This window comes from Ambystoma mexicanum, unplaced genomic scaffold (assembly GCF_040938575.1).
Source record: "Ambystoma mexicanum isolate Mex_15411 unplaced genomic scaffold, UKY_AmexF1_1 Mex_scaf34, whole genome shotgun sequence".
NCBI lineage: Eukaryota > Metazoa > Chordata > Amphibia > Caudata > Ambystomatidae > Ambystoma > Ambystoma mexicanum.
In genome coordinates, this window is record NW_027182449.1 from 2,288,239 (window position 1) to 2,315,686 (window position 27,448).

At 62.2% G+C, this 27,448-nt stretch overlaps 26 non-coding genes across 26 annotated transcripts; all 26 read left to right on the top strand.

Annotated features, from left to right (window-relative positions):
• Window positions 1-748: 748 nt before the first annotated feature.
• Window positions 749-912, top strand: LOC138558392 (U1 spliceosomal RNA). Its single transcript, XR_011298542.1, has one exon. It is a non-coding gene; the product is annotated as a U1 spliceosomal RNA (small nuclear RNA).
• Window positions 913-1,778: 866 nt separating this feature from the next.
• LOC138558258 (U1 spliceosomal RNA) lies at window positions 1,779-1,942 on the top strand. The gene has a single exon (XR_011298410.1). It is a non-coding gene; the product is annotated as a U1 spliceosomal RNA (small nuclear RNA).
• An 866-nt stretch (window positions 1,943-2,808) lies between these two features.
• LOC138558259 (U1 spliceosomal RNA) lies at window positions 2,809-2,972 on the top strand. The gene has a single exon (XR_011298411.1). It is a non-coding gene; the product is annotated as a U1 spliceosomal RNA (small nuclear RNA).
• Window positions 2,973-3,842: 870 nt separating this feature from the next.
• LOC138558602 (U1 spliceosomal RNA) lies at window positions 3,843-4,006 on the top strand. The gene has a single exon (XR_011298745.1). It is a non-coding gene; the product is annotated as a U1 spliceosomal RNA (small nuclear RNA).
• An 866-nt stretch (window positions 4,007-4,872) lies between these two features.
• LOC138558260 (U1 spliceosomal RNA) lies at window positions 4,873-5,036 on the top strand. Its single transcript, XR_011298412.1, has one exon. It is a non-coding gene; the product is annotated as a U1 spliceosomal RNA (small nuclear RNA).
• Window positions 5,037-5,903: 867 nt separating this feature from the next.
• Window positions 5,904-6,067, top strand: LOC138558261 (U1 spliceosomal RNA). Its single transcript, XR_011298413.1, has one exon. It is a non-coding gene; the product is annotated as a U1 spliceosomal RNA (small nuclear RNA).
• An 867-nt stretch (window positions 6,068-6,934) lies between these two features.
• On the top strand, window positions 6,935-7,098 carry LOC138558394 (U1 spliceosomal RNA). The gene has a single exon (XR_011298544.1). It is a non-coding gene; the product is annotated as a U1 spliceosomal RNA (small nuclear RNA).
• An 866-nt stretch (window positions 7,099-7,964) lies between these two features.
• On the top strand, window positions 7,965-8,128 carry LOC138558603 (U1 spliceosomal RNA). The gene has a single exon (XR_011298746.1). It is a non-coding gene; the product is annotated as a U1 spliceosomal RNA (small nuclear RNA).
• Window positions 8,129-9,008: 880 nt separating this feature from the next.
• LOC138558262 (U1 spliceosomal RNA) lies at window positions 9,009-9,172 on the top strand. Its single transcript, XR_011298414.1, has one exon. It is a non-coding gene; the product is annotated as a U1 spliceosomal RNA (small nuclear RNA).
• Window positions 9,173-10,039: 867 nt separating this feature from the next.
• LOC138558395 (U1 spliceosomal RNA) lies at window positions 10,040-10,203 on the top strand. Its single transcript, XR_011298545.1, has one exon. It is a non-coding gene; the product is annotated as a U1 spliceosomal RNA (small nuclear RNA).
• An 866-nt stretch (window positions 10,204-11,069) lies between these two features.
• LOC138558264 (U1 spliceosomal RNA) lies at window positions 11,070-11,233 on the top strand. Its single transcript, XR_011298416.1, has one exon. It is a non-coding gene; the product is annotated as a U1 spliceosomal RNA (small nuclear RNA).
• An 866-nt stretch (window positions 11,234-12,099) lies between these two features.
• LOC138558265 (U1 spliceosomal RNA) lies at window positions 12,100-12,263 on the top strand. Its single transcript, XR_011298417.1, has one exon. It is a non-coding gene; the product is annotated as a U1 spliceosomal RNA (small nuclear RNA).
• Window positions 12,264-13,133: 870 nt separating this feature from the next.
• Window positions 13,134-13,297, top strand: LOC138558604 (U1 spliceosomal RNA). Its single transcript, XR_011298747.1, has one exon. It is a non-coding gene; the product is annotated as a U1 spliceosomal RNA (small nuclear RNA).
• Window positions 13,298-14,177: 880 nt separating this feature from the next.
• On the top strand, window positions 14,178-14,341 carry LOC138558266 (U1 spliceosomal RNA). Its single transcript, XR_011298418.1, has one exon. It is a non-coding gene; the product is annotated as a U1 spliceosomal RNA (small nuclear RNA).
• An 867-nt stretch (window positions 14,342-15,208) lies between these two features.
• On the top strand, window positions 15,209-15,372 carry LOC138558606 (U1 spliceosomal RNA). The gene has a single exon (XR_011298749.1). It is a non-coding gene; the product is annotated as a U1 spliceosomal RNA (small nuclear RNA).
• Window positions 15,373-16,242: 870 nt separating this feature from the next.
• Window positions 16,243-16,406, top strand: LOC138558607 (U1 spliceosomal RNA). The gene has a single exon (XR_011298750.1). It is a non-coding gene; the product is annotated as a U1 spliceosomal RNA (small nuclear RNA).
• An 880-nt stretch (window positions 16,407-17,286) lies between these two features.
• On the top strand, window positions 17,287-17,450 carry LOC138558267 (U1 spliceosomal RNA). The gene has a single exon (XR_011298419.1). It is a non-coding gene; the product is annotated as a U1 spliceosomal RNA (small nuclear RNA).
• Window positions 17,451-18,317: 867 nt separating this feature from the next.
• On the top strand, window positions 18,318-18,481 carry LOC138558608 (U1 spliceosomal RNA). The gene has a single exon (XR_011298751.1). It is a non-coding gene; the product is annotated as a U1 spliceosomal RNA (small nuclear RNA).
• An 880-nt stretch (window positions 18,482-19,361) lies between these two features.
• LOC138558268 (U1 spliceosomal RNA) lies at window positions 19,362-19,525 on the top strand. The gene has a single exon (XR_011298420.1). It is a non-coding gene; the product is annotated as a U1 spliceosomal RNA (small nuclear RNA).
• Window positions 19,526-20,392: 867 nt separating this feature from the next.
• LOC138558396 (U1 spliceosomal RNA) lies at window positions 20,393-20,556 on the top strand. The gene has a single exon (XR_011298546.1). It is a non-coding gene; the product is annotated as a U1 spliceosomal RNA (small nuclear RNA).
• An 866-nt stretch (window positions 20,557-21,422) lies between these two features.
• Window positions 21,423-21,586, top strand: LOC138558269 (U1 spliceosomal RNA). The gene has a single exon (XR_011298421.1). It is a non-coding gene; the product is annotated as a U1 spliceosomal RNA (small nuclear RNA).
• An 866-nt stretch (window positions 21,587-22,452) lies between these two features.
• On the top strand, window positions 22,453-22,616 carry LOC138558270 (U1 spliceosomal RNA). The gene has a single exon (XR_011298422.1). It is a non-coding gene; the product is annotated as a U1 spliceosomal RNA (small nuclear RNA).
• An 870-nt stretch (window positions 22,617-23,486) lies between these two features.
• Window positions 23,487-23,650, top strand: LOC138558609 (U1 spliceosomal RNA). Its single transcript, XR_011298752.1, has one exon. It is a non-coding gene; the product is annotated as a U1 spliceosomal RNA (small nuclear RNA).
• An 866-nt stretch (window positions 23,651-24,516) lies between these two features.
• Window positions 24,517-24,680, top strand: LOC138558271 (U1 spliceosomal RNA). Its single transcript, XR_011298423.1, has one exon. It is a non-coding gene; the product is annotated as a U1 spliceosomal RNA (small nuclear RNA).
• Window positions 24,681-25,550: 870 nt separating this feature from the next.
• LOC138558610 (U1 spliceosomal RNA) lies at window positions 25,551-25,714 on the top strand. Its single transcript, XR_011298753.1, has one exon. It is a non-coding gene; the product is annotated as a U1 spliceosomal RNA (small nuclear RNA).
• An 880-nt stretch (window positions 25,715-26,594) lies between these two features.
• LOC138558272 (U1 spliceosomal RNA) lies at window positions 26,595-26,758 on the top strand. The gene has a single exon (XR_011298424.1). It is a non-coding gene; the product is annotated as a U1 spliceosomal RNA (small nuclear RNA).
• Window positions 26,759-27,448: the final 690 nt, after the last annotated feature.

Consider the following 27,448-nt stretch of genomic DNA (forward strand, 5'->3'; position numbering starts at 1 on the left):
TCAGGGGTCCACAGGCCTGATGGATTGGTGAAATAAAAAAATGTGAAAGTCATGTGTGTCATGTGTAGGTTGGGCCCCTGAATGTTGCTGCGGTCAAGAGGGCCAGCATTCACTGGAGGGGTGAAGTGCACAGGTGCCTAACCCCAGACTTGTGCGCCCCATGATATCAGGTGCCCCGGTAGTTCTTGAAGCCAGCCTGCCCTGCCCGGGCTCTGCTTTCGCGCCCAGGCCCTCCAACCTAAGGAAGGCCCAGCCAGCTCCTGGGGTTTTGGGGGCAGGGGTGAAACTGGCTCCCGGCCGCCGCTGCCGCCCGCCCCGTCCGAGCACCGATCGGGCACGATCGGGCCTTGCCGTGTCCTGGCGGGGGGCACCCCACCCGAGACGCTCTTGTTAAGCGGGGTGACCTGTCGGCTCAGGAGGGCCATGGACCCGCCTGGGGCCGACGGGCCAGTGGGCCCACTGCGCCAGGCCTGCTCGCTTTCCGACTGGGCCTGCTGGCTGGCAGCCAGGTCCGAATTTATGCAAATCTCAGGCCGAGCAGGGCCTGGTGGGAGACATGAACTGTGCCACAATGTGCCTCTTCTGCTGGGCTCTGCCTGCCGGAGCTTCCCCCTGCACGTGGGACAGGCAGCTCCGCAGACGCTCAGGGCTTCCGGGAGGGCTGGGGCTGGGTCAGGGCCGGCCTTCTCACCCTCGCTTAGCGGGGCTTCCAGAACAGGCCCAAGCCCTGCCCTCTGGCTCGCAACTCATACTTACCTGGCAGGGGAGCATCTGTGATCAGCAAGGCAGAGCTCCCAGGGTGAGGCTCATCCATTGCACATCGGATTTGCTGACCCCTGCGATGTCCCCAAATGCGGGATTCTCGACTGTATTATTTCTGGTAGTGGGGGACTGCGTTCGCGCTTTCCCCTGATTTATTGGTGAAAGAAAGAAAGAGTTTAGTGTGCGAGTCAGGTTGTTTGCACACAGGGCCCAAGCTCGTGCAGCAGAGTTTATTTTGCTGCAGTCAAGAGGGCCAGCCCTGGGCCGTTCAGGGGTCCACAGGCCTGATGGATTGGTGAAATAAAAAAATGTGAAAGTCATGTGTGTCATGTGTAGGTTGGGCCCCTGAATGTTGCTGCGGTCAAGAGGGCCAGCATTCACTGGAGGGGTGAAGTGCACAGGTGCCTAACCCCAGACTTGTGCGCCCCATGATATCAGGTGCCCCGGTAGTTCTTGAAGCCAGCCTGCCCTGCCCGGGCTCTGCTTTCGCGCCCAGGCCCTCCAACCTAAGGAAGGCCCAGCCAGCTCCTGGGGTTTTGGGGGCAGGGGTGAAACTGGCTCCCGGCCGCCGCTGCCGCCCGCCCCGTCCGAGCACCGATCGGGCACGATCGGGCCTTGCCGTGTCCTGGCGGGGGGCACCCCACCCGAGACGCTCTTGTTAAGCGGGGTGACCTGTCGGCTCAGGAGGGCCATGGACCCGCCTGGGGCCGACGGGCCAGTGGGCCCACTGCGCCAGGCCTGCTCGCTTTCCGACTGGGCCTGCTGGCTGGCAGCCAGGTCCGAATTTATGCAAATCTCAGGCCGAGCAGGGCCTGGTGGGAGACATGAACTGTGCCACAATGTGCCTCTTCTGCTGGGCTCTGCCTGCCGGAGCTTCCCCCTGCACGTGGGACAGGCAGCTCCGCAGACGCTCAGGGCTTCCGGGAGGGCTGGGGCTGGGTCAGGGCCGGCCTTCTCACCCTCGCTTAGCGGGGCTTCCAGAACAGGCCCAAGCCCTGCCCTCTGGCTCGCAACTCATACTTACCTGGCAGGGGAGCATCTGTGATCAGCAAGGCAGAGCTCCCAGGGTGAGGCTCATCCATTGCACATCGGATTTGCTGACCCCTGCGATGTCCCCAAATGCGGGATTCTCGACTGCATTATTTCTGGTAGTGGGGGACTGCGTTCGCGCTTTCCCCTGATTTATTGGTGAAAGAAAGAAAGAGTTTAGTGTGCGAGTCAGGTTGTTTGCACACAGGGCCCAAGCTCGTGCAGCAGAGTTTATTTTGCTGCAGTCAAGAGGGCCAGCCCTGGGCCGTTCAGGGGTCCACAGGCCTGATGGATTGGTGAAATAAAAAAATGTGAAAGTCATGTGTGTCATGTGTAGGTTGGGCCCCTGAATGTTGCTGCGGTCAAGAGGGCCAGCATTCACTGGAGGGGTGAAGTGCACAGGTGCCTAACCCCAGACTTGTGCGCCCCATGATATCAGGTGCCCCGGTAGTTCTTGAAGCCAGCCTGCCCTGCCCGGGCTCTGCTTTCGCGCCCAGGCCCTCCAACCTAAGGAAGGCCCAGCCAGCTCCTGGGGTTTTGGGGGCAGGGGTGAAACTGGCTCCCGGCCGCCGCTGCCGCCCGCCCCGTCCGAGCACCGATCGGGCACGATCGGGCCTTGCCGTGTCCTGGCGGGGGGCACCCCACCCGAGACGCTCTTGTTAAGCGGGGTGACCTGTCGGCTCAGGAGGGCCATGGACCCGCCTGGGGCCGACGGGCCAGTGGGCCCACTGCGCCAGGCCTGCTCGCTTTCCGACTGGGCCTGCTGGCTGGCAGCCAGGTCCGAATTTATGCAAATCTCAGGCCGAGCAGGGCCTGGTGGGAGACATGAACTGTGCCACAATGTGCCTCTTCTGCTGGGCTCTGCCTGCCGGAGCTTCCCCCTGCACGTGGGACAGGCAGCTCCGCAGACGCTCAGGGCTTCCGGGAGGGCTGGGGCTGGGTCAGGGCCGGCCTTCTCACCCTCGCTTAGCGGGGCTTCCAGAACAGGCCCAAGCCCTGCCCTCTGGCTCGCAACTCATACTTACCTGGCAGGGGAGCATCTGTGATCAGCAAGGCAGAGCTCCCAGGGTGAGGCTCATCCATTGCACATCGGATTTGCTGACCCCTGCGATGTCCCCAAATGCGGGATTCTCGACTGCATTATTTCTGGTAGTGGGGGACTGCGTTCGCGCTTTCCCCTGATTTATTGGTGAAAGAAAGAAAGAGTTTAGTGTGCGAGTCAGGTTGTTTGCTCACAGGGCCCAAGCTCGTGCAGCAGAGTTTATTTTGCTGCAGTCAAGAGGGCCAGCCCTGGGCCGTTCAGGGGTCCACAGGCCTGATGGATTGGTGAAATAAAAAAATGTGAAAGTCATGTGTGTCATGTGTAGGTTGGGCCCCTGAATGTTGCTGCGGTCAAGAGGGCCAGCATTCACTGGAGGGGTGAAGTGCACAGGTGCCTAACCCCAGACTTGTGCGCCCCATGATATCAGGTGCCCCGGTAGTTCTTGAAGCCAGCCTGCCCTGCCCGGGCTCTGCTTTCGCGCCCAGGCCCTCCAACCTAAGGAAGGCCCGGCCAGCTCCTGGGGTTTTGGGGGCAGGGGTGAGACTGGCTCCCGGCCGCCGCTGCCGCCCGCCCCGTCCGAGCACCGATCGGGCCTTGCCTTCACGGCCTTGCCGTGTCCTGGCGGGGGGCACCCCACCCGAGACGCTCTTGTTAAGCGGGGTGACCTGTCGGCTCAGGAGGGCCATGGACCCGCCTGGGGCCGACGGGCCAGTGGGCCCACTGCGCCAGGCCTGCTCGCTTTCCGACTGGGCCTGCTGGCTGGCAGCCAGGTCCGAATTTATGCAAATCTCAGGCCGAGCAGGGCCTGGTGGGAGACATGAACTGTGCCACAATGTGCCTCTTCTGCTGGGCTCTGCCTGCCGGAGCTTCCCCCTGCACGTGGGACAGGCAGCTCCGCAGACGCTCAGGGCTTCCGGGAGGGCTGGGGCTGGGTCAGGGCCGGCCTTCTCACCCTCGCTTAGCGGGGCTTCCAGAACAGGCCCAAGCCCTGCCCTCTGGCTCGCAACTCATACTTACCTGGCAGGGGAGCATCTGTGATCAGCAAGGCAGAGCTCCCAGGGTGAGACTCCTCCATTGCACATCGGATTTGCTGACCCCTGCGATGTCCCCAAATGCGGGATTCTCGACTGCATTATTTCTGGTAGTGGGGGACTGCGTTCGCGCTTTCCCCTGATTTATTGGTGAAAGAAAGAAAGAGTTTAGTGTGCGAGTCAGGTTGTTTGCACACAGGGCCCAAGCTCGTGCAGCAGAGTTTATTTTGCTGCAGTCAAGAGGGCCAGCCCTGGGCCGTTCAGGGGTCCACAGGCCTGATGGATTGGTGAAATAAAAAAATGTGAAAGTCATGTGTGTCATGTGTAGGTTGGGCCCCTGAATGTTGCTGCGGTCAAGAGGGCCAGCATTCACTGGAGGGGTGAAGTGCACAGGTGCCTAACCCCAGACTTGTGCGCCCCATGATATCAGGTGCCCCGGTAGTTCTTGAAGCCAGCCTGCCCTGCCCGGGCTCTGCTTTCGCGCCCAGGCCCTCCAACCTAAGGAAGGCCCAGCCAGCTCCTGGGGTTTTGGGGGCAGGGGTGAAACTGGCTCCCGGCCGCCGCTGCCGCCCGCCCCGTCCGAGCACCGATCGGGCACGATCGGGCCTTGCCGTGTCCTGGCGGGGGGCACCCCACCCGAGACGCTCTTGTTAAGCGGGGTGACCTGTCGGCTCAGGAGGGCCATGGACCCGCCTGGGGCCGACGGGCCAGTGGGCCCACTGCGCCAGGCCTGCTCGCTTTCCGACTGGGCCTGCTGGCTGGCAGCCAGGTCCGAATTTATGCAAATCTCAGGCCGAGCAGGGCCTGGTGGGAGACATGAACTGTGCCACAATGTGCCTCTTCTGCTGGGCTCTGCCTGCCGGAGCTTCCCCCTGCACGTGGGACAGGCAGCTCCGCAGACGCTCAGGGCTTCCGGGAGGGCTGGGGCTGGGTCAGGGCCGGCCTTCTCACCCTCGCTTAGCGGGGCTTCCAGAACAGGCCCAAGCCCTGCCCTCTGGCTCGCAACTCATACTTACCTGGCAGGGGAGCATCTGTGATCAGCAAGGCAGAGCTCCCAGGGTGAGGCTCATCCATTGCACATCGGATTTGCTGACCCCTGCGATGTCCCCAAATGCGGGATTCTCGACTGCATTATTTCTGGTAGTGGGGGACTGCGTTCGCGCTTTCCCCTGATTTATTGGTGAAAGAAAGAAAGAGTTTAGTGTGCAGAGTCAGGTTGTTTGCACACAGGGCCCAAGCTCGTGCAGCAGAGTTTATTTTGCTGCAGTCAAGAGGGCCAGCCCTGGGCCGTTCAGGGGTCCACAGGCCTGATGGATTGGTGAAATAAAAAAATGTGAAAGTCATGTGTGTCATGTGTAGGTTGGGCCCCTGAATGTTGCTGCGGTCAAGAGGGCCAGCATTCACTGGAGGGGTGAAGTGCACAGGTGCCTAACCCCAGACTTGTGCGCCCCATGATATCAGGTGCCCCGGTAGTTCTTGAAGCCAGCCTGCCCTGCCCGGGCTCTGCTTTCGCGCCCAGGCCCTCCAACCTAAGGAAGGCCCAGCCAGCTCCTGGGGTTTTGGGGGCAGGGGTGAAACTGGCTCCCGGCCGCCGCTGCCGCCCGCCCCGTCCGAGCACCGATCGGGCACGATCGGGCCTTGCCGTGTCCTGGCGGGGGGCACCCCACCCGAGACGCTCTTGTTAAGCGGGGTGACCTGTCGGCTCAGGAGGGCCATGGACCCGCCTGGGGCCGACGGGCCAGTGGGCCCACTGCGCCAGGCCTGCTCGCTTTCCGACTGGGCCTGCTGGCTGGCAGCCAGGTCCGAATTTATGCAAATCTCAGGCCGAGCAGGGCCTGGTGGGAGACATGAACTGTGCCACAATGTGCCTCTTCTGCTGGGCTCTGCCTGCCGGAGCTTCCCCCTGCACGTGGGACAGGCAGCTCCGCAGACGCTCAGGGCTTCCGGGAGGGCTGGGGCTGGGTCAGGGCCGGCCTTCTCACCCTCGCTTAGCGGGGCTTCCAGAACAGGCCCAAGCCCTGCCCTCTGGCTCGCAACTCATACTTACCTGGCAGGGGAGCATCTGTGATCAGCAAGGCAGAGCTCCCAGGGTGAGGCTCATCCATTGCACATCGGATTTGCTGACCCCTGCGATGTCCCCAAATGCGGGATTCTCGACTGCATTATTTCTGGTAGTGGGGGACTGCGTTCGCGCTTTCCCCTGATTTATTGGTGAAAGAAAGAAAGAGTTTAGTGTGCAGAGTCAGGTTGTTTGCACACAGGGCCCAAGCTCGTGCAGCAGAGTTTATTTTGCTGCAGTCAAGAGGGCCAGCCCTGGGCCGTTCAGGGGTCCACAGGCCTGATGGATTGGTGAAATAAAAAAATGTGAAAGTCATGTGTGTCATGTGTAGGTTGGGCCCCTGAATGTTGCTGCGGTCAAGAGGGCCAGCATTCACTGGAGGGGTGAAGTGCACAGGTGCCTAACCCCAGACTTGTGCGCCCCATGATATCAGGTGCCCCGGTAGTTCTTGAAGCCAGCCTGCCCTGCCCGGGCTCTGCTTTCGCGCCCAGGCCCTCCAACCTAAGGAAGGCCCAGCCAGCTCCTGGGGTTTTGGGGGCAGGGGTGAAACTGGCTCCCGGCCGCCGCTGCCGCCCGCCCCGTCCGAGCACCGATCGGGCACGATCGGGCCTTGCCGTGTCCTGGCGGGGGGCACCCCACCCGAGACGCTCTTGTTAAGCGGGGTGACCTGTCGGCTCAGGAGGGCCATGGACCCGCCTGGGGCCGACGGGCCAGTGGGCCCACTGCGCCAGGCCTGCTCGCTTTCCGACTGGGCCTGCTGGCTGGCAGCCAGGTCCGAATTTATGCAAATCTCAGGCCGAGCAGGGCCTGGTGGGAGACATGAACTGTGCCACAATGTGCCTCTTCTGCTGGGCTCTGCCTGCCGGAGCTTCCCCCTGCACGTGGGACAGGCAGCTCCGCAGACGCTCAGGGCTTCCGGGAGGGCTGGGGCTGGGTCAGGGCCGGCCTTCTCACCCTCGCTTAGCGGGGCTTCCAGAACAGGCCCAAGCCCTGCCCTCTGGCTCGCAACTCATACTTACCTGGCAGGGGAGCATCTGTGATCAGCAAGGCAGAGCTCCCAGGGTGAGGCTCATCCATTGCACATCGGATTTGCTGACCCCTGCGATGTCCCCAAATGCGGGATTCTCGACTGTATTATTTCTGGTAGTGGGGGACTGCGTTCGCGCTTTCCCCTGATTTATTGGTGAAAGAAAGAAAGAGTTTAGTGTGCGAGTCAGGTTGTTTGCACACAGGGCCCAAGCTCGTGCAGCAGAGTTTATTTTGCTGCAGTCAAGAGGGCCAGCCCTGGGCCGTTCAGGGGTCCACAGGCCTGATGGATTGGTGAAATAAAAAAATGTGAAAGTCATGTGTGTCATGTGTAGGTTGGGCCCCTGAATGTTGCTGCGGTCAAGAGGGCCAGCATTCACTGGAGGGGTGAAGTGCACAGGTGCCTAACCCCAGACTTGTGCGCCCCATGATATCAGGTGCCCCGGTAGTTCTTGAAGCCAGCCTGCCCTGCCCGGGCTCTGCTTTCGCGCCCAGGCCCTCCAACCTAAGGAAGGCCCAGCCAGCTCCTGGGGTTTTGGGGGCAGGGGTGAAACTGGCTCCCGGCCGCCGCTGCCGCCCGCCCCGTCCGAGCACCGATCGGGCACGATCGGGCCTTGCCGTGTCCTGGCGGGGGGCACCCCACCCGAGACGCTCTTGTTAAGCGGGGTGACCTGTCGGCTCAGGAGGGCCATGGACCCGCCTGGGGCCGACGGGCCAGTGGGCCCACTGCGCCAGGCCTGCTCGCTTTCCGACTGGGCCTGCTGGCTGGCAGCCAGGTCCGAATTTATGCAAATCTCAGGCCGAGCAGGGCCTGGTGGGAGACATGAACTGTGCCACAATGTGCCTCTTCTGCTGGGCTCTGCCTGCCGGAGCTTCCCCCTGCACGTGGGACAGGCAGCTCCGCAGACGCTCAGGGCTTCCGGGAGGGCTGGGGCTGGGTCAGGGCCGGCCTTCTCACCCTCGCTTAGCGGGGCTTCCAGAACAGGCCCAAGCCCTGCCCTCTGGCTCGCAACTCATACTTACCTGGCAGGGGAGCATCTGTGATCAGCAAGGCAGAGCTCCCAGGGTGAGACTCCTCCATTGCACATCGGATTTGCTGACCCCTGCGATGTCCCCAAATGCGGGATTCTCGACTGCATTATTTCTGGTAGTGGGGGACTGCGTTCGCGCTTTCCCCTGATTTATTGGTGAAAGAAAGAAAGAGTTTAGTGTGCGAGTCAGGTTGTTTGCACACAGGGCCCAAGCTCGTGCAGCAGAGTTTATTTTGCTGCAGTCAAGAGGGCCAGCCCTGGGCCGTTCAGGGGTCCACAGGCCTGATGGATTGGTGAAATAAAAAAATGTGAAAGTCATGTGTGTCATGTGTAGGTTGGGCCCCTGAATGTTGCTGCGGTCAAGAGGGCCAGCATTCACTGGAGGGGTGAAGTGCACAGGTGCCTAACCCCAGACTTGTGCGCCCCATGATATCAGGTGCCCCGGTAGTTCTTGAAGCCAGCCTGCCCTGCCCGGGCTCTGCTTTCGCGCCCAGGCCCTCCAACCTAAGGAAGGCCCAGCCAGCTCCTGGGGTTTTGGGGGCAGGGGTGAGACTGGCTCCCGGCCGCCGCTGCCGCCCGCCCCGTCCGAGCACCGATCGGGCACGATCGGGCCTTGCCTTCACGGCCTTGCCGTGTCCTGGCGGGGGGCACCCCACCCGAGACGCTCTTGTTAAGCGGGGTGACCTGTCGGCTCAGGAGGGCCATGGACCCGCCTGGGGCCGACGGGCCAGTGGGCCCACTGCGCCAGGCCTGCTCGCTTTCCGACTGGGCCTGCTGGCTGGCAGCCAGGTCCGAATTTATGCAAATCTCAGGCCGAGCAGGGCCTGGTGGGAGACATGAACTGTGCCACAATGTGCCTCTTCTGCTGGGCTCTGCCTGCCGGAGCTTCCCCCTGCACGTGGGACAGGCAGCTCCGCAGACGCTCAGGGCTTCCGGGAGGGCTGGGGCTGGGTCAGGGCCGGCCTTCTCACCCTCGCTTAGCGGGGCTTCCAGAACAGGCCCAAGCCCTGCCCTCTGGCTCGCAACTCATACTTACCTGGCAGGGGAGCATCTGTGATCAGCAAGGCAGAGCTCCCAGGGTGAGGCTCATCCATTGCACATCGGATTTGCTGACCCCTGCGATGTCCCCAAATGCGGGATTCTCGACTGCATTATTTCTGGTAGTGGGGGACTGCGTTCGCGCTTTCCCCTGATTTATTGGTGAAAGAAAGAAAGAGTTTAGTGTGCAGAGTCAGGTTGTTTGCACACAGGGCCCAAGCTCGTGCAGCAGAGTTTATTTTGCTGCAGTCAAGAGGGCCAGCCCTGGGCCGTTCAGGGGTCCACAGGCCTGATGGATTGGTGAAATAAAAAAATGTGAAAGTCATGTGTGTCATGTGTAGGTTGGGCCCCTGAATGTTGCTGCGGTCAAGAGGGCCAGCATTCACTGGAGGGGTGAAGTGCACAGGTGCCTAACCCCAGACTTGTGCGCCCCATGATATCAGGTGCCCCGGTAGTTCTTGAAGCCAGCCTGCCCTGCCCGGGCTCTGCTTTCGCGCCCAGGCCCTCCAACCTAAGGAAGGCCCAGCCAGCTCCTGGGGTTTTGGGGGCAGGGGTGAAACTGGCTCCCGGCCGCCGCTGCCGCCCGCCCCGTCCGAGCACCGATCGGGCACGATCGGGCCTTGCCGTGTCCTGGCGGGGGGCACCCCACCCGAGACGCTCTTGTTAAGCGGGGTGACCTGTCGGCTCAGGAGGGCCATGGACCCGCCTGGGGCCGACGGGCCAGTGGGCCCACTGCGCCAGGCCTGCTCGCTTTCCGACTGGGCCTGCTGGCTGGCAGCCAGGTCCGAATTTATGCAAATCTCAGGCCGAGCAGGGCCTGGTGGGAGACATGAACTGTGCCACAATGTGCCTCTTCTGCTGGGCTCTGCCTGCCGGAGCTTCCCCCTGCACGTGGGACAGGCAGCTCCGCAGACGCTCAGGGCTTCCGGGAGGGCTGGGGCTGGGTCAGGGCCGGCCTTCTCACCCTCGCTTAGCGGGGCTTCCAGAACAGGCCCAAGCCCTGCCCTCTGGCTCGCAACTCATACTTACCTGGCAGGGGAGCATCTGTGATCAGCAAGGCAGAGCTCCCAGGGTGAGGCTCATCCATTGCACATCGGATTTGCTGACCCCTGCGATGTCCCCAAATGCGGGATTCTCGACTGTATTATTTCTGGTAGTGGGGGACTGCGTTCGCGCTTTCCCCTGATTTATTGGTGAAAGAAAGAAAGAGTTTAGTGTGCGAGTCAGGTTGTTTGCACACAGGGCCCAAGCTCGTGCAGCAGAGTTTATTTTGCTGCAGTCAAGAGGGCCAGCCCTGGGCCGTTCAGGGGTCCACAGGCCTGATGGATTGGTGAAATAAAAAAATGTGAAAGTCATGTGTGTCATGTGTAGGTTGGGCCCCTGAATGTTGCTGCGGTCAAGAGGGCCAGCATTCACTGGAGGGGTGAAGTGCACAGGTGCCTAACCCCAGACTTGTGCGCCCCATGATATCAGGTGCCCCGGTAGTTCTTGAAGCCAGCCTGCCCTGCCCGGGCTCTGCTTTCGCGCCCAGGCCCTCCAACCTAAGGAAGGCCCAGCCAGCTCCTGGGGTTTTGGGGGCAGGGGTGAAACTGGCTCCCGGCCGCCGCTGCCGCCCGCCCCGTCCGAGCACCGATCGGGCACGATCGGGCCTTGCCGTGTCCTGGCGGGGGGCACCCCACCCGAGACGCTCTTGTTAAGCGGGGTGACCTGTCGGCTCAGGAGGGCCATGGACCCGCCTGGGGCCGACGGGCCAGTGGGCCCACTGCGCCAGGCCTGCTCGCTTTCCGACTGGGCCTGCTGGCTGGCAGCCAGGTCCGAATTTATGCAAATCTCAGGCCGAGCAGGGCCTGGTGGGAGACATGAACTGTGCCACAATGTGCCTCTTCTGCTGGGCTCTGCCTGCCGGAGCTTCCCCCTGCACGTGGGACAGGCAGCTCCGCAGACGCTCAGGGCTTCCGGGAGGGCTGGGGCTGGGTCAGGGCCGGCCTTCTCACCCTCGCTTAGCGGGGCTTCCAGAACAGGCCCAAGCCCTGCCCTCTGGCTCGCAACTCATACTTACCTGGCAGGGGAGCATCTGTGATCAGCAAGGCAGAGCTCCCAGGGTGAGGCTCATCCATTGCACATCGGATTTGCTGACCCCTGCGATGTCCCCAAATGCGGGATTCTCGACTGCATTATTTCTGGTAGTGGGGGACTGCGTTCGCGCTTTCCCCTGATTTATTGGTGAAAGAAAGAAAGAGTTTAGTGTGCGAGTCAGGTTGTTTGCACACAGGGCCCAAGCTCGTGCAGCAGAGTTTATTTTGCTGCAGTCAAGAGGGCCAGCCCTGGGCCGTTCAGGGGTCCACAGGCCTGATGGATTGGTGAAATAAAAAAATGTGAAAGTCATGTGTGTCATGTGTAGGTTGGGCCCCTGAATGTTGCTGCGGTCAAGAGGGCCAGCATTCACTGGAGGGGTGAAGTGCACAGGTGCCTAACCCCAGACTTGTGCGCCCCATGATATCAGGTGCCCCGGTAGTTCTTGAAGCCAGCCTGCCCTGCCCGGGCTCTGCTTTCGCGCCCAGGCCCTCCAACCTAAGGAAGGCCCAGCCAGCTCCTGGGGTTTTGGGGGCAGGGGTGAAACTGGCTCCCGGCCGCCGCTGCCGCCCGCCCCGTCCGAGCACCGATCGGGCACGATCGGGCCTTGCCGTGTCCTGGCGGGGGGCACCCCACCCGAGACGCTCTTGTTAAGCGGGGTGACCTGTCGGCTCAGGAGGGCCATGGACCCGCCTGGGGCCGACGGGCCAGTGGGCCCACTGCGCCAGGCCTGCTCGCTTTCCGACTGGGCCTGCTGGCTGGCAGCCAGGTCCGAATTTATGCAAATCTCAGGCCGAGCAGGGCCTGGTGGGAGACATGAACTGTGCCACAATGTGCCTCTTCTGCTGGGCTCTGCCTGCCGGAGCTTCCCCCTGCACGTGGGACAGGCAGCTCCGCAGACGCTCAGGGCTTCCGGGAGGGCTGGGGCTGGGTCAGGGCCGGCCTTCTCACCCTCGCTTAGCGGGGCTTCCAGAACAGGCCCAAGCCCTGCCCTCTGGCTCGCAACTCATACTTACCTGGCAGGGGAGCATCTGTGATCAGCAAGGCAGAGCTCCCAGGGTGAGGCTCATCCATTGCACATCGGATTTGCTGACCCCTGCGATGTCCCCAAATGCGGGATTCTCGACTGCATTATTTCTGGTAGTGGGGGACTGCGTTCGCGCTTTCCCCTGATTTATTGGTGAAAGAAAGAAAGAGTTTAGTGTGCGAGTCAGGTTGTTTGCTCACAGGGCCCAAGCTCGTGCAGCAGAGTTTATTTTGCTGCAGTCAAGAGGGCCAGCCCTGGGCCGTTCAGGGGTCCACAGGCCTGATGGATTGGTGAAATAAAAAAATGTGAAAGTCATGTGTGTCATGTGTAGGTTGGGCCCCTGAATGTTGCTGCGGTCAAGAGGGCCAGCATTCACTGGAGGGGTGAAGTGCACAGGTGCCTAACCCCAGACTTGTGCGCCCCATGATATCAGGTGCCCCGGTAGTTCTTGAAGCCAGCCTGCCCTGCCCGGGCTCTGCTTTCGCGCCCAGGCCCTCCAACCTAAGGAAGGCCCGGCCAGCTCCTGGGGTTTTGGGGGCAGGGGTGAGACTGGCTCCCGGCCGCCGCTGCCGCCCGCCCCGTCCGAGCACCGATCGGGCCTTGCCTTCACGGCCTTGCCGTGTCCTGGCGGGGGGCACCCCACCCGAGACGCTCTTGTTAAGCGGGGTGACCTGTCGGCTCAGGAGGGCCATGGACCCGCCTGGGGCCGACGGGCCAGTGGGCCCACTGCGCCAGGCCTGCTCGCTTTCCGACTGGGCCTGCTGGCTGGCAGCCAGGTCCGAATTTATGCAAATCTCAGGCCGAGCAGGGCCTGGTGGGAGACATGAACTGTGCCACAATGTGCCTCTTCTGCTGGGCTCTGCCTGCCGGAGCTTCCCCCTGCACGTGGGACAGGCAGCTCCGCAGACGCTCAGGGCTTCCGGGAGGGCTGGGGCTGGGTCAGGGCCGGCCTTCTCACCCTCGCTTAGCGGGGCTTCCAGAACAGGCCCAAGCCCTGCCCTCTGGCTCGCAACTCATACTTACCTGGCAGGGGAGCATCTGTGATCAGCAAGGCAGAGCTCCCAGGGTGAGACTCCTCCATTGCACATCGGATTTGCTGACCCCTGCGATGTCCCCAAATGCGGGATTCTCGACTGCATTATTTCTGGTAGTGGGGGACTGCGTTCGCGCTTTCCCCTGATTTATTGGTGAAAGAAAGAAAGAGTTTAGTGTGCGAGTCAGGTTGTTTGCACACAGGGCCCAAGCTCGTGCAGCAGAGTTTATTTTGCTGCAGTCAAGAGGGCCAGCCCTGGGCCGTTCAGGGGTCCACAGGCCTGATGGATTGGTGAAATAAAAAAATGTGAAAGTCATGTGTGTCATGTGTAGGTTGGGCCCCTGAATGTTGCTGCGGTCAAGAGGGCCAGCATTCACTGGAGGGGTGAAGTGCACAGGTGCCTAACCCCAGACTTGTGCGCCCCATGATATCAGGTGCCCCGGTAGTTCTTGAAGCCAGCCTGCCCTGCCCGGGCTCTGCTTTCGCGCCCAGGCCCTCCAACCTAAGGAAGGCCCAGCCAGCTCCTGGGGTTTTGGGGGCAGGGGTGAGACTGGCTCCCGGCCGCCGCTGCCGCCCGCCCCGTCCGAGCACCGATCGGGCACGATCGGGCCTTGCCTTCACGGCCTTGCCGTGTCCTGGCGGGGGGCACCCCACCCGAGACGCTCTTGTTAAGCGGGGTGACCTGTCGGCTCAGGAGGGCCATGGACCCGCCTGGGGCCGACGGGCCAGTGGGCCCACTGCGCCAGGCCTGCTCGCTTTCCGACTGGGCCTGCTGGCTGGCAGCCAGGTCCGAATTTATGCAAATCTCAGGCCGAGCAGGGCCTGGTGGGAGACATGAACTGTGCCACAATGTGCCTCTTCTGCTGGGCTCTGCCTGCCGGAGCTTCCCCCTGCACGTGGGACAGGCAGCTCCGCAGACGCTCAGGGCTTCCGGGAGGGCTGGGGCTGGGTCAGGGCCGGCCTTCTCACCCTCGCTTAGCGGGGCTTCCAGAACAGGCCCAAGCCCTGCCCTCTGGCTCGCAACTCATACTTACCTGGCAGGGGAGCATCTGTGATCAGCAAGGCAGAGCTCCCAGGGTGAGGCTCATCCATTGCACATCGGATTTGCTGACCCCTGCGATGTCCCCAAATGCGGGATTCTCGACTGCATTATTTCTGGTAGTGGGGGACTGCGTTCGCGCTTTCCCCTGATTTATTGGTGAAAGAAAGAAAGAGTTTAGTGTGCAGAGTCAGGTTGTTTGCACACAGGGCCCAAGCTCGTGCAGCAGAGTTTATTTTGCTGCAGTCAAGAGGGCCAGCCCTGGGCCGTTCAGGGGTCCACAGGCCTGATGGATTGGTGAAATAAAAAAATGTGAAAGTCATGTGTGTCATGTGTAGGTTGGGCCCCTGAATGTTGCTGCGGTCAAGAGGGCCAGCATTCACTGGAGGGGTGAAGTGCACAGGTGCCTAACCCCAGACTTGTGCGCCCCATGATATCAGGTGCCCCGGTAGTTCTTGAAGCCAGCCTGCCCTGCCCGGGCTCTGCTTTCGCGCCCAGGCCCTCCAACCTAAGGAAGGCCCAGCCAGCTCCTGGGGTTTTGGGGGCAGGGGTGAAACTGGCTCCCGGCCGCCGCTGCCGCCCGCCCCGTCCGAGCACCGATCGGGCACGATCGGGCCTTGCCGTGTCCTGGCGGGGGGCACCCCACCCGAGACGCTCTTGTTAAGCGGGGTGACCTGTCGGCTCAGGAGGGCCATGGACCCGCCTGGGGCCGACGGGCCAGTGGGCCCACTGCGCCAGGCCTGCTCGCTTTCCGACTGGGCCTGCTGGCTGGCAGCCAGGTCCGAATTTATGCAAATCTCAGGCCGAGCAGGGCCTGGTGGGAGACATGAACTGTGCCACAATGTGCCTCTTCTGCTGGGCTCTGCCTGCCGGAGCTTCCCCCTGCACGTGGGACAGGCAGCTCCGCAGACGCTCAGGGCTTCCGGGAGGGCTGGGGCTGGGTCAGGGCCGGCCTTCTCACCCTCGCTTAGCGGGGCTTCCAGAACAGGCCCAAGCCCTGCCCTCTGGCTCGCAACTCATACTTACCTGGCAGGGGAGCATCTGTGATCAGCAAGGCAGAGCTCCCAGGGTGAGACTCCTCCATTGCACATCGGATTTGCTGACCCCTGCGATGTCCCCAAATGCGGGATTCTCGACTGCATTATTTCTGGTAGTGGGGGACTGCGTTCGCGCTTTCCCCTGATTTATTGGTGAAAGAAAGAAAGAGTTTAGTGTGCGAGTCAGGTTGTTTGCACACAGGGCCCAAGCTCGTGCAGCAGAGTTTATTTTGCTGCAGTCAAGAGGGCCAGCCCTGGGCCGTTCAGGGGTCCACAGGCCTGATGGATTGGTGAAATAAAAAAATGTGAAAGTCATGTGTGTCATGTGTAGGTTGGGCCCCTGAATGTTGCTGCGGTCAAGAGGGCCAGCATTCACTGGAGGGGTGAAGTGCACAGGTGCCTAACCCCAGACTTGTGCGCCCCATGATATCAGGTGCCCCGGTAGTTCTTGAAGCCAGCCTGCCCTGCCCGGGCTCTGCTTTCGCGCCCAGGCCCTCCAACCTAAGGAAGGCCCAGCCAGCTCCTGGGGTTTTGGGGGCAGGGGTGAGACTGGCTCCCGGCCGCCGCTGCCGCCCGCCCCGTCCGAGCACCGATCGGGCCTTGCCTTCACGGCCTTGCCGTGTCCTGGCGGGGGGCACCCCACCCGAGACGCTCTTGTTAAGCGGGGTGACCTGTCGGCTCAGGAGGGCCATGGACCCGCCTGGGGCCGACGGGCCAGTGGGCCCACTGCGCCAGGCCTGCTCGCTTTCCGACTGGGCCTGCTGGCTGGCAGCCAGGTCCGAATTTATGCAAATCTCAGGCCGAGCAGGGCCTGGTGGGAGACATGAACTGTGCCACAATGTGCCTCTTCTGCTGGGCTCTGCCTGCCGGAGCTTCCCCCTGCACGTGGGACAGGCAGCTCCGCAGACGCTCAGGGCTTCCGGGAGGGCTGGGGCTGGGTCAGGGCCGGCCTTCTCACCCTCGCTTAGCGGGGCTTCCAGAACAGGCCCAAGCCCTGCCCTCTGGCTCGCAACTCATACTTACCTGGCAGGGGAGCATCTGTGATCAGCAAGGCAGAGCTCCCAGGGTGAGACTCCTCCATTGCACATCGGATTTGCTGACCCCTGCGATGTCCCCAAATGCGGGATTCTCGACTGCATTATTTCTGGTAGTGGGGGACTGCGTTCGCGCTTTCCCCTGATTTATTGGTGAAAGAAAGAAAGAGTTTAGTGTGCGAGTCAGGTTGTTTGCACACAGGGCCCAAGCTCGTGCAGCAGAGTTTATTTTGCTGCAGTCAAGAGGGCCAGCCCTGGGCCGTTCAGGGGTCCACAGGCCTGATGGATTGGTGAAATAAAAAAATGTGAAAGTCATGTGTGTCATGTGTAGGTTGGGCCCCTGAATGTTGCTGCGGTCAAGAGGGCCAGCATTCACTGGAGGGGTGAAGTGCACAGGTGCCTAACCCCAGACTTGTGCGCCCCATGATATCAGGTGCCCCGGTAGTTCTTGAAGCCAGCCTGCCCTGCCCGGGCTCTGCTTTCGCGCCCAGGCCCTCCAACCTAAGGAAGGCCCAGCCAGCTCCTGGGGTTTTGGGGGCAGGGGTGAGACTGGCTCCCGGCCGCCGCTGCCGCCCGCCCCGTCCGAGCACCGATCGGGCACGATCGGGCCTTGCCTTCACGGCCTTGCCGTGTCCTGGCGGGGGGCACCCCACCCGAGACGCTCTTGTTAAGCGGGGTGACCTGTCGGCTCAGGAGGGCCATGGACCCGCCTGGGGCCGACGGGCCAGTGGGCCCACTGCGCCAGGCCTGCTCGCTTTCCGACTGGGCCTGCTGGCTGGCAGCCAGGTCCGAATTTATGCAAATCTCAGGCCGAGCAGGGCCTGGTGGGAGACATGAACTGTGCCACAATGTGCCTCTTCTGCTGGGCTCTGCCTGCCGGAGCTTCCCCCTGCACGTGGGACAGGCAGCTCCGCAGACGCTCAGGGCTTCCGGGAGGGCTGGGGCTGGGTCAGGGCCGGCCTTCTCACCCTCGCTTAGCGGGGCTTCCAGAACAGGCCCAAGCCCTGCCCTCTGGCTCGCAACTCATACTTACCTGGCAGGGGAGCATCTGTGATCAGCAAGGCAGAGCTCCCAGGGTGAGGCTCATCCATTGCACATCGGATTTGCTGACCCCTGCGATGTCCCCAAATGCGGGATTCTCGACTGCATTATTTCTGGTAGTGGGGGACTGCGTTCGCGCTTTCCCCTGATTTATTGGTGAAAGAAAGAAAGAGTTTAGTGTGCAGAGTCAGGTTGTTTGCACACAGGGCCCAAGCTCGTGCAGCAGAGTTTATTTTGCTGCAGTCAAGAGGGCCAGCCCTGGGCCGTTCAGGGGTCCACAGGCCTGATGGATTGGTGAAATAAAAAAATGTGAAAGTCATGTGTGTCATGTGTAGGTTGGGCCCCTGAATGTTGCTGCGGTCAAGAGGGCCAGCATTCACTGGAGGGGTGAAGTGCACAGGTGCCTAACCCCAGACTTGTGCGCCCCATGATATCAGGTGCCCCGGTAGTTCTTGAAGCCAGCCTGCCCTGCCCGGGCTCTGCTTTCGCGCCCAGGCCCTCCAACCTAAGGAAGGCCCAGCCAGCTCCTGGGGTTTTGGGGGCAGGGGTGAAACTGGCTCCCGGCCGCCGCTGCCGCCCGCCCCGTCCGAGCACCGATCGGGCACGATCGGGCCTTGCCGTGTCCTGGCGGGGGGCACCCCACCCGAGACGCTCTTGTTAAGCGGGGTGACCTGTCGGCTCAGGAGGGCCATGGACCCGCCTGGGGCCGACGGGCCAGTGGGCCCACTGCGCCAGGCCTGCTCGCTTTCCGACTGGGCCTGCTGGCTGGCAGCCAGGTCCGAATTTATGCAAATCTCAGGCCGAGCAGGGCCTGGTGGGAGACATGAACTGTGCCACAATGTGCCTCTTCTGCTGGGCTCTGCCTGCCGGAGCTTCCCCCTGCACGTGGGACAGGCAGCTCCGCAGACGCTCAGGGCTTCCGGGAGGGCTGGGGCTGGGTCAGGGCCGGCCTTCTCACCCTCGCTTAGCGGGGCTTCCAGAACAGGCCCAAGCCCTGCCCTCTGGCTCGCAACTCATACTTACCTGGCAGGGGAGCATCTGTGATCAGCAAGGCAGAGCTCCCAGGGTGAGACTCCTCCATTGCACATCGGATTTGCTGACCCCTGCGATGTCCCCAAATGCGGGATTCTCGACTGCATTATTTCTGGTAGTGGGGGACTGCGTTCGCGCTTTCCCCTGATTTATTGGTGAAAGAAAGAAAGAGTTTAGTGTGCGAGTCAGGTTGTTTGCACACAGGGCCCAAGCTCGTGCAGCAGAGTTTATTTTGCTGCAGTCAAGAGGGCCAGCCCTGGGCCGTTCAGGGGTCCACAGGCCTGATGGATTGGTGAAATAAAAAAATGTGAAAGTCATGTGTGTCATGTGTAGGTTGGGCCCCTGAATGTTGCTGCGGTCAAGAGGGCCAGCATTCACTGGAGGGGTGAAGTGCACAGGTGCCTAACCCCAGACTTGTGCGCCCCATGATATCAGGTGCCCCGGTAGTTCTTGAAGCCAGCCTGCCCTGCCCGGGCTCTGCTTTCGCGCCCAGGCCCTCCAACCTAAGGAAGGCCCAGCCAGCTCCTGGGGTTTTGGGGGCAGGGGTGAGACTGGCTCCCGGCCGCCGCTGCCGCCCGCCCCGTCCGAGCACCGATCGGGCACGATCGGGCCTTGCCTTCACGGCCTTGCCGTGTCCTGGCGGGGGGCACCCCACCCGAGACGCTCTTGTTAAGCGGGGTGACCTGTCGGCTCAGGAGGGCCATGGACCCGCCTGGGGCCGACGGGCCAGTGGGCCCACTGCGCCAGGCCTGCTCGCTTTCCGACTGGGCCTGCTGGCTGGCAGCCAGGTCCGAATTTATGCAAATCTCAGGCCGAGCAGGGCCTGGTGGGAGACATGAACTGTGCCACAATGTGCCTCTTCTGCTGGGCTCTGCCTGCCGGAGCTTCCCCCTGCACGTGGGACAGGCAGCTCCGCAGACGCTCAGGGCTTCCGGGAGGGCTGGGGCTGGGTCAGGGCCGGCCTTCTCACCCTCGCTTAGCGGGGCTTCCAGAACAGGCCCAAGCCCTGCCCTCTGGCTCGCAACTCATACTTACCTGGCAGGGGAGCATCTGTGATCAGCAAGGCAGAGCTCCCAGGGTGAGGCTCATCCATTGCACATCGGATTTGCTGACCCCTGCGATGTCCCCAAATGCGGGATTCTCGACTGCATTATTTCTGGTAGTGGGGGACTGCGTTCGCGCTTTCCCCTGATTTATTGGTGAAAGAAAGAAAGAGTTTAGTGTGCAGAGTCAGGTTGTTTGCACACAGGGCCCAAGCTCGTGCAGCAGAGTTTATTTTGCTGCAGTCAAGAGGGCCAGCCCTGGGCCGTTCAGGGGTCCACAGGCCTGATGGATTGGTGAAATAAAAAAATGTGAAAGTCATGTGTGTCATGTGTAGGTTGGGCCCCTGAATGTTGCTGCGGTCAAGAGGGCCAGCATTCACTGGAGGGGTGAAGTGCACAGGTGCCTAACCCCAGACTTGTGCGCCCCATGATATCAGGTGCCCCGGTAGTTCTTGAAGCCAGCCTGCCCTGCCCGGGCTCTGCTTTCGCGCCCAGGCCCTCCAACCTAAGGAAGGCCCAGCCAGCTCCTGGGGTTTTGGGGGCAGGGGTGAAACTGGCTCCCGGCCGCCGCTGCCGCCCGCCCCGTCCGAGCACCGATCGGGCACGATCGGGCCTTGCCGTGTCCTGGCGGGGGGCACCCCACCCGAGACGCTCTTGTTAAGCGGGGTGACCTGTCGGCTCAGGAGGGCCATGGACCCGCCTGGGGCCGACGGGCCAGTGGGCCCACTGCGCCAGGCCTGCTCGCTTTCCGACTGGGCCTGCTGGCTGGCAGCCAGGTCCGAATTTATGCAAATCTCAGGCCGAGCAGGGCCTGGTGGGAGACATGAACTGTGCCACAATGTGCCTCTTCTGCTGGGCTCTGCCTGCCGGAGCTTCCCCCTGCACGTGGGACAGGCAGCTCCGCAGACGCTCAGGGCTTCCGGGAGGGCTGGGGCTGGGTCAGGGCCGGCCTTCTCACCCTCGCTTAGCGGGGCTTCCAGAACAGGCCCAAGCCCTGCCCTCTGGCTCGCAACTCATACTTACCTGGCAGGGGAGCATCTGTGATCAGCAAGGCAGAGCTCCCAGGGTGAGGCTCATCCATTGCACATCGGATTTGCTGACCCCTGCGATGTCCCCAAATGCGGGATTCTCGACTGTATTATTTCTGGTAGTGGGGGACTGCGTTCGCGCTTTCCCCTGATTTATTGGTGAAAGAAAGAAAGAGTTTAGTGTGCGAGTCAGGTTGTTTGCACACAGGGCCCAAGCTCGTGCAGCAGAGTTTATTTTGCTGCAGTCAAGAGGGCCAGCCCTGGGCCGTTCAGGGGTCCACAGGCCTGATGGATTGGTGAAATAAAAAAATGTGAAAGTCATGTGTGTCATGTGTAGGTTGGGCCCCTGAATGTTGCTGCGGTCAAGAGGGCCAGCATTCACTGGAGGGGTGAAGTGCACAGGTGCCTAACCCCAGACTTGTGCGCCCCATGATATCAGGTGCCCCGGTAGTTCTTGAAGCCAGCCTGCCCTGCCCGGGCTCTGCTTTCGCGCCCAGGCCCTCCAACCTAAGGAAGGCCCAGCCAGCTCCTGGGGTTTTGGGGGCAGGGGTGAAACTGGCTCCCGGCCGCCGCTGCCGCCCGCCCCGTCCGAGCACCGATCGGGCACGATCGGGCCTTGCCGTGTCCTGGCGGGGGGCACCCCACCCGAGACGCTCTTGTTAAGCGGGGTGACCTGTCGGCTCAGGAGGGCCATGGACCCGCCTGGGGCCGACGGGCCAGTGGGCCCACTGCGCCAGGCCTGCTCGCTTTCCGACTGGGCCTGCTGGCTGGCAGCCAGGTCCGAATTTATGCAAATCTCAGGCCGAGCAGGGCCTGGTGGGAGACATGAACTGTGCCACAATGTGCCTCTTCTGCTGGGCTCTGCCTGCCGGAGCTTCCCCCTGCACGTGGGACAGGCAGCTCCGCAGACGCTCAGGGCTTCCGGGAGGGCTGGGGCTGGGTCAGGGCCGGCCTTCTCACCCTCGCTTAGCGGGGCTTCCAGAACAGGCCCAAGCCCTGCCCTCTGGCTCGCAACTCATACTTACCTGGCAGGGGAGCATCTGTGATCAGCAAGGCAGAGCTCCCAGGGTGAGGCTCATCCATTGCACATCGGATTTGCTGACCCCTGCGATGTCCCCAAATGCGGGATTCTCGACTGCATTATTTCTGGTAGTGGGGGACTGCGTTCGCGCTTTCCCCTGATTTATTGGTGAAAGAAAGAAAGAGTTTAGTGTGCGAGTCAGGTTGTTTGCACACAGGGCCCAAGCTCGTGCAGCAGAGTTTATTTTGCTGCAGTCAAGAGGGCCAGCCCTGGGCCGTTCAGGGGTCCACAGGCCTGATGGATTGGTGAAATAAAAAAATGTGAAAGTCATGTGTGTCATGTGTAGGTTGGGCCCCTGAATGTTGCTGCGGTCAAGAGGGCCAGCATTCACTGGAGGGGTGAAGTGCACAGGTGCCTAACCCCAGACTTGTGCGCCCCATGATATCAGGTGCCCCGGTAGTTCTTGAAGCCAGCCTGCCCTGCCCGGGCTCTGCTTTCGCGCCCAGGCCCTCCAACCTAAGGAAGGCCCAGCCAGCTCCTGGGGTTTTGGGGGCAGGGGTGAAACTGGCTCCCGGCCGCCGCTGCCGCCCGCCCCGTCCGAGCACCGATCGGGCACGATCGGGCCTTGCCGTGTCCTGGCGGGGGGCACCCCACCCGAGACGCTCTTGTTAAGCGGGGTGACCTGTCGGCTCAGGAGGGCCATGGACCCGCCTGGGGCCGACGGGCCAGTGGGCCCACTGCGCCAGGCCTGCTCGCTTTCCGACTGGGCCTGCTGGCTGGCAGCCAGGTCCGAATTTATGCAAATCTCAGGCCGAGCAGGGCCTGGTGGGAGACATGAACTGTGCCACAATGTGCCTCTTCTGCTGGGCTCTGCCTGCCGGAGCTTCCCCCTGCACGTGGGACAGGCAGCTCCGCAGACGCTCAGGGCTTCCGGGAGGGCTGGGGCTGGGTCAGGGCCGGCCTTCTCACCCTCGCTTAGCGGGGCTTCCAGAACAGGCCCAAGCCCTGCCCTCTGGCTCGCAACTCATACTTACCTGGCAGGGGAGCATCTGTGATCAGCAAGGCAGAGCTCCCAGGGTGAGGCTCATCCATTGCACATCGGATTTGCTGACCCCTGCGATGTCCCCAAATGCGGGATTCTCGACTGCATTATTTCTGGTAGTGGGGGACTGCGTTCGCGCTTTCCCCTGATTTATTGGTGAAAGAAAGAAAGAGTTTAGTGTGCGAGTCAGGTTGTTTGCTCACAGGGCCCAAGCTCGTGCAGCAGAGTTTATTTTGCTGCAGTCAAGAGGGCCAGCCCTGGGCCGTTCAGGGGTCCACAGGCCTGATGGATTGGTGAAATAAAAAAATGTGAAAGTCATGTGTGTCATGTGTAGGTTGGGCCCCTGAATGTTGCTGCGGTCAAGAGGGCCAGCATTCACTGGAGGGGTGAAGTGCACAGGTGCCTAACCCCAGACTTGTGCGCCCCATGATATCAGGTGCCCCGGTAGTTCTTGAAGCCAGCCTGCCCTGCCCGGGCTCTGCTTTCGCGCCCAGGCCCTCCAACCTAAGGAAGGCCCGGCCAGCTCCTGGGGTTTTGGGGGCAGGGGTGAGACTGGCTCCCGGCCGCCGCTGCCGCCCGCCCCGTCCGAGCACCGATCGGGCCTTGCCTTCACGGCCTTGCCGTGTCCTGGCGGGGGGCACCCCACCCGAGACGCTCTTGTTAAGCGGGGTGACCTGTCGGCTCAGGAGGGCCATGGACCCGCCTGGGGCCGACGGGCCAGTGGGCCCACTGCGCCAGGCCTGCTCGCTTTCCGACTGGGCCTGCTGGCTGGCAGCCAGGTCCGAATTTATGCAAATCTCAGGCCGAGCAGGGCCTGGTGGGAGACATGAACTGTGCCACAATGTGCCTCTTCTGCTGGGCTCTGCCTGCCGGAGCTTCCCCCTGCACGTGGGACAGGCAGCTCCGCAGACGCTCAGGGCTTCCGGGAGGGCTGGGGCTGGGTCAGGGCCGGCCTTCTCACCCTCGCTTAGCGGGGCTTCCAGAACAGGCCCAAGCCCTGCCCTCTGGCTCGCAACTCATACTTACCTGGCAGGGGAGCATCTGTGATCAGCAAGGCAGAGCTCCCAGGGTGAGACTCCTCCATTGCACATCGGATTTGCTGACCCCTGCGATGTCCCCAAATGCGGGATTCTCGACTGCATTATTTCTGGTAGTGGGGGACTGCGTTCGCGCTTTCCCCTGATTTATTGGTGAAAGAAAGAAAGAGTTTAGTGTGCGAGTCAGGTTGTTTGCACACAGGGCCCAAGCTCGTGCAGCAGAGTTTATTTTGCTGCAGTCAAGAGGGCCAGCCCTGGGCCGTTCAGGGGTCCACAGGCCTGATGGATTGGTGAAATAAAAAAATGTGAAAGTCATGTGTGTCATGTGTAGGTTGGGCCCCTGAATGTTGCTGCGGTCAAGAGGGCCAGCATTCACTGGAGGGGTGAAGTGCACAGGTGCCTAACCCCAGACTTGTGCGCCCCATGATATCAGGTGCCCCGGTAGTTCTTGAAGCCAGCCTGCCCTGCCCGGGCTCTGCTTTCGCGCCCAGGCCCTCCAACCTAAGGAAGGCCCAGCCAGCTCCTGGGGTTTTGGGGGCAGGGGTGAAACTGGCTCCCGGCCGCCGCTGCCGCCCGCCCCGTCCGAGCACCGATCGGGCACGATCGGGCCTTGCCGTGTCCTGGCGGGGGGCACCCCACCCGAGACGCTCTTGTTAAGCGGGGTGACCTGTCGGCTCAGGAGGGCCATGGACCCGCCTGGGGCCGACGGGCCAGTGGGCCCACTGCGCCAGGCCTGCTCGCTTTCCGACTGGGCCTGCTGGCTGGCAGCCAGGTCCGAATTTATGCAAATCTCAGGCCGAGCAGGGCCTGGTGGGAGACATGAACTGTGCCACAATGTGCCTCTTCTGCTGGGCTCTGCCTGCCGGAGCTTCCCCCTGCACGTGGGACAGGCAGCTCCGCAGACGCTCAGGGCTTCCGGGAGGGCTGGGGCTGGGTCAGGGCCGGCCTTCTCACCCTCGCTTAGCGGGGCTTCCAGAACAGGCCCAAGCCCTGCCCTCTGGCTCGCAACTCATACTTACCTGGCAGGGGAGCATCTGTGATCAGCAAGGCAGAGCTCCCAGGGTGAGGCTCATCCATTGCACATCGGATTTGCTGACCCCTGCGATGTCCCCAAATGCGGGATTCTCGACTGCATTATTTCTGGTAGTGGGGGACTGCGTTCGCGCTTTCCCCTGATTTATTGGTGAAAGAAAGAAAGAGTTTAGTGTGCGAGTCAGGTTGTTTGCTCACAGGGCCCAAGCTCGTGCAGCAGAGTTTATTTTGCTGCAGTCAAGAGGGCCAGCCCTGGGCCGTTCAGGGGTCCACAGGCCTGATGGATTGGTGAAATAAAAAAATGTGAAAGTCATGTGTGTCATGTGTAGGTTGGGCCCCTGAATGTTGCTGCGGTCAAGAGGGCCAGCATTCACTGGAGGGGTGAAGTGCACAGGTGCCTAACCCCAGACTTGTGCGCCCCATGATATCAGGTGCCCCGGTAGTTCTTGAAGCCAGCCTGCCCTGCCCGGGCTCTGCTTTCGCGCCCAGGCCCTCCAACCTAAGGAAGGCCCGGCCAGCTCCTGGGGTTTTGGGGGCAGGGGTGAGACTGGCTCCCGGCCGCCGCTGCCGCCCGCCCCGTCCGAGCACCGATCGGGCCTTGCCTTCACGGCCTTGCCGTGTCCTGGCGGGGGGCACCCCACCCGAGACGCTCTTGTTAAGCGGGGTGACCTGTCGGCTCAGGAGGGCCATGGACCCGCCTGGGGCCGACGGGCCAGTGGGCCCACTGCGCCAGGCCTGCTCGCTTTCCGACTGGGCCTGCTGGCTGGCAGCCAGGTCCGAATTTATGCAAATCTCAGGCCGAGCAGGGCCTGGTGGGAGACATGAACTGTGCCACAATGTGCCTCTTCTGCTGGGCTCTGCCTGCCGGAGCTTCCCCCTGCACGTGGGACAGGCAGCTCCGCAGACGCTCAGGGCTTCCGGGAGGGCTGGGGCTGGGTCAGGGCCGGCCTTCTCACCCTCGCTTAGCGGGGCTTCCAGAACAGGCCCAAGCCCTGCCCTCTGGCTCGCAACTCATACTTACCTGGCAGGGGAGCATCTGTGATCAGCAAGGCAGAGCTCCCAGGGTGAGACTCCTCCATTGCACATCGGATTTGCTGACCCCTGCGATGTCCCCAAATGCGGGATTCTCGACTGCATTATTTCTGGTAGTGGGGGACTGCGTTCGCGCTTTCCCCTGATTTATTGGTGAAAGAAAGAAAGAGTTTAGTGTGCGAGTCAGGTTGTTTGCACACAGGGCCCAAGCTCGTGCAGCAGAGTTTATTTTGCTGCAGTCAAGAGGGCCAGCCCTGGGCCGTTCAGGGGTCCACAGGCCTGATGGATTGGTGAAATAAAAAAATGTGAAAGTCATGTGTGTCATGTGTAGGTTGGGCCCCTGAATGTTGCTGCGGTCAAGAGGGCCAGCATTCACTGGAGGGGTGAAGTGCACAGGTGCCTAACCCCAGACTTGTGCGCCCCATGATATCAGGTGCCCCGGTAGTTCTTGAAGCCAGCCTGCCCTGCCCGGGCTCTGCTTTCGCGCCCAGGCCCTCCAACCTAAGGAAGGCCCAGCCAGCTCCTGGGGTTTTGGGGGCAGGGGTGAGACTGGCTCCCGGCCGCCGCTGCCGCCCGCCCCGTCCGAGCACCGATCGGGCACGATCGGGCCTTGCCTTCACGGCCTTGCCGTGTCCTGGCGGGGGGCACCCCACCCGAGACGCTCTTGTTAAGCGGGGTGACCTGTCGGCTCAGGAGGGCCATGGACCCGCCTGGGGCCGACGGGCCAGTGGGCCCACTGCGCCAGGCCTGCTCGCTTTCCGACTGGGCCTGCTGGCTGGCAGCCAGGTCCGAATTTATGCAAATCTCAGGCCGAGCAGGGCCTGGTGGGAGACATGAACTGTGCCACAATGTGCCTCTTCTGCTGGGCTCTGCCTGCCGGAGCTTCCCCCTGCACGTGGGACAGGCAGCTCCGCAGACGCTCAGGGCTTCCGGGAGGGCTGGGGCTGGGTCAGGGCCGGCCTTCTCACCCTCGCTTAGCGGGGCTTCCAGAACAGGCCCAAGCCCTGCCCTCTGGCTCGCAACTCATACTTACCTGGCAGGGGAGCATCTGTGATCAGCAAGGCAGAGCTCCCAGGGTGAGGCTCATCCATTGCACATCGGATTTGCTGACCCCTGCGATGTCCCCAAATGCGGGATTCTCGACTGCATTATTTCTGGTAGTGGGGGACTGCGTTCGCGCTTTCCCCTGATTTATTGGTGAAAGAAAGAAAGAGTTTAGTGTGCAGAGTCAGGTTGTTTGCACACAGGGCCCAAGCTCGTGCAGCAGAGTTTATTTTGCTGCAGTCAAGAGGGCCAGCCCTGGGCCGTTCAGGGGTCCACAGGCCTGATGGATTGGTGAAATAAAAAAATGTGAAAGTCATGTGTGTCATGTGTAGGTTGGGCCCCTGAATGTTGCTGCGGTCAAGAGGGCCAGCATTCACTGGAGGGGTGAAGTGCACAGGTGCCTAACCCCAGACTTGTGCGCCCCATGATATCAGGTGCCCCGGTAGTTCTTGAAGCCAGCCTGCCCTGCCCGGGCTCTGCTTTCGCGCCCAGGCCCTCCAACCTAAGGAAGGCCCAGCCAGCTCCTGGGGTTTTGGGGGCAGGGGTGAAACTGGCTCCCGGCCGCCGCTGCCGCCCGCCCCGTCCGAGCACCGATCGGGCACGATCGGGCCTTGCCGTGTCCTGGCGGGGGGCACCCCACCCGAGACGCTCTTGTTAAGCGGGGTGACCTGTCGGCTCAGGAGGGCCATGGACCCGCCTGGGGCCGACGGGCCAGTGGGCCCACTGCGCCAGGCCTGCTCGCTTTCCGACTGGGCCTGCTGGCTGGCAGCCAGGTCCGAATTTATGCAAATCTCAGGCCGAGCAGGGCCTGGTGGGAGACATGAACTGTGCCACA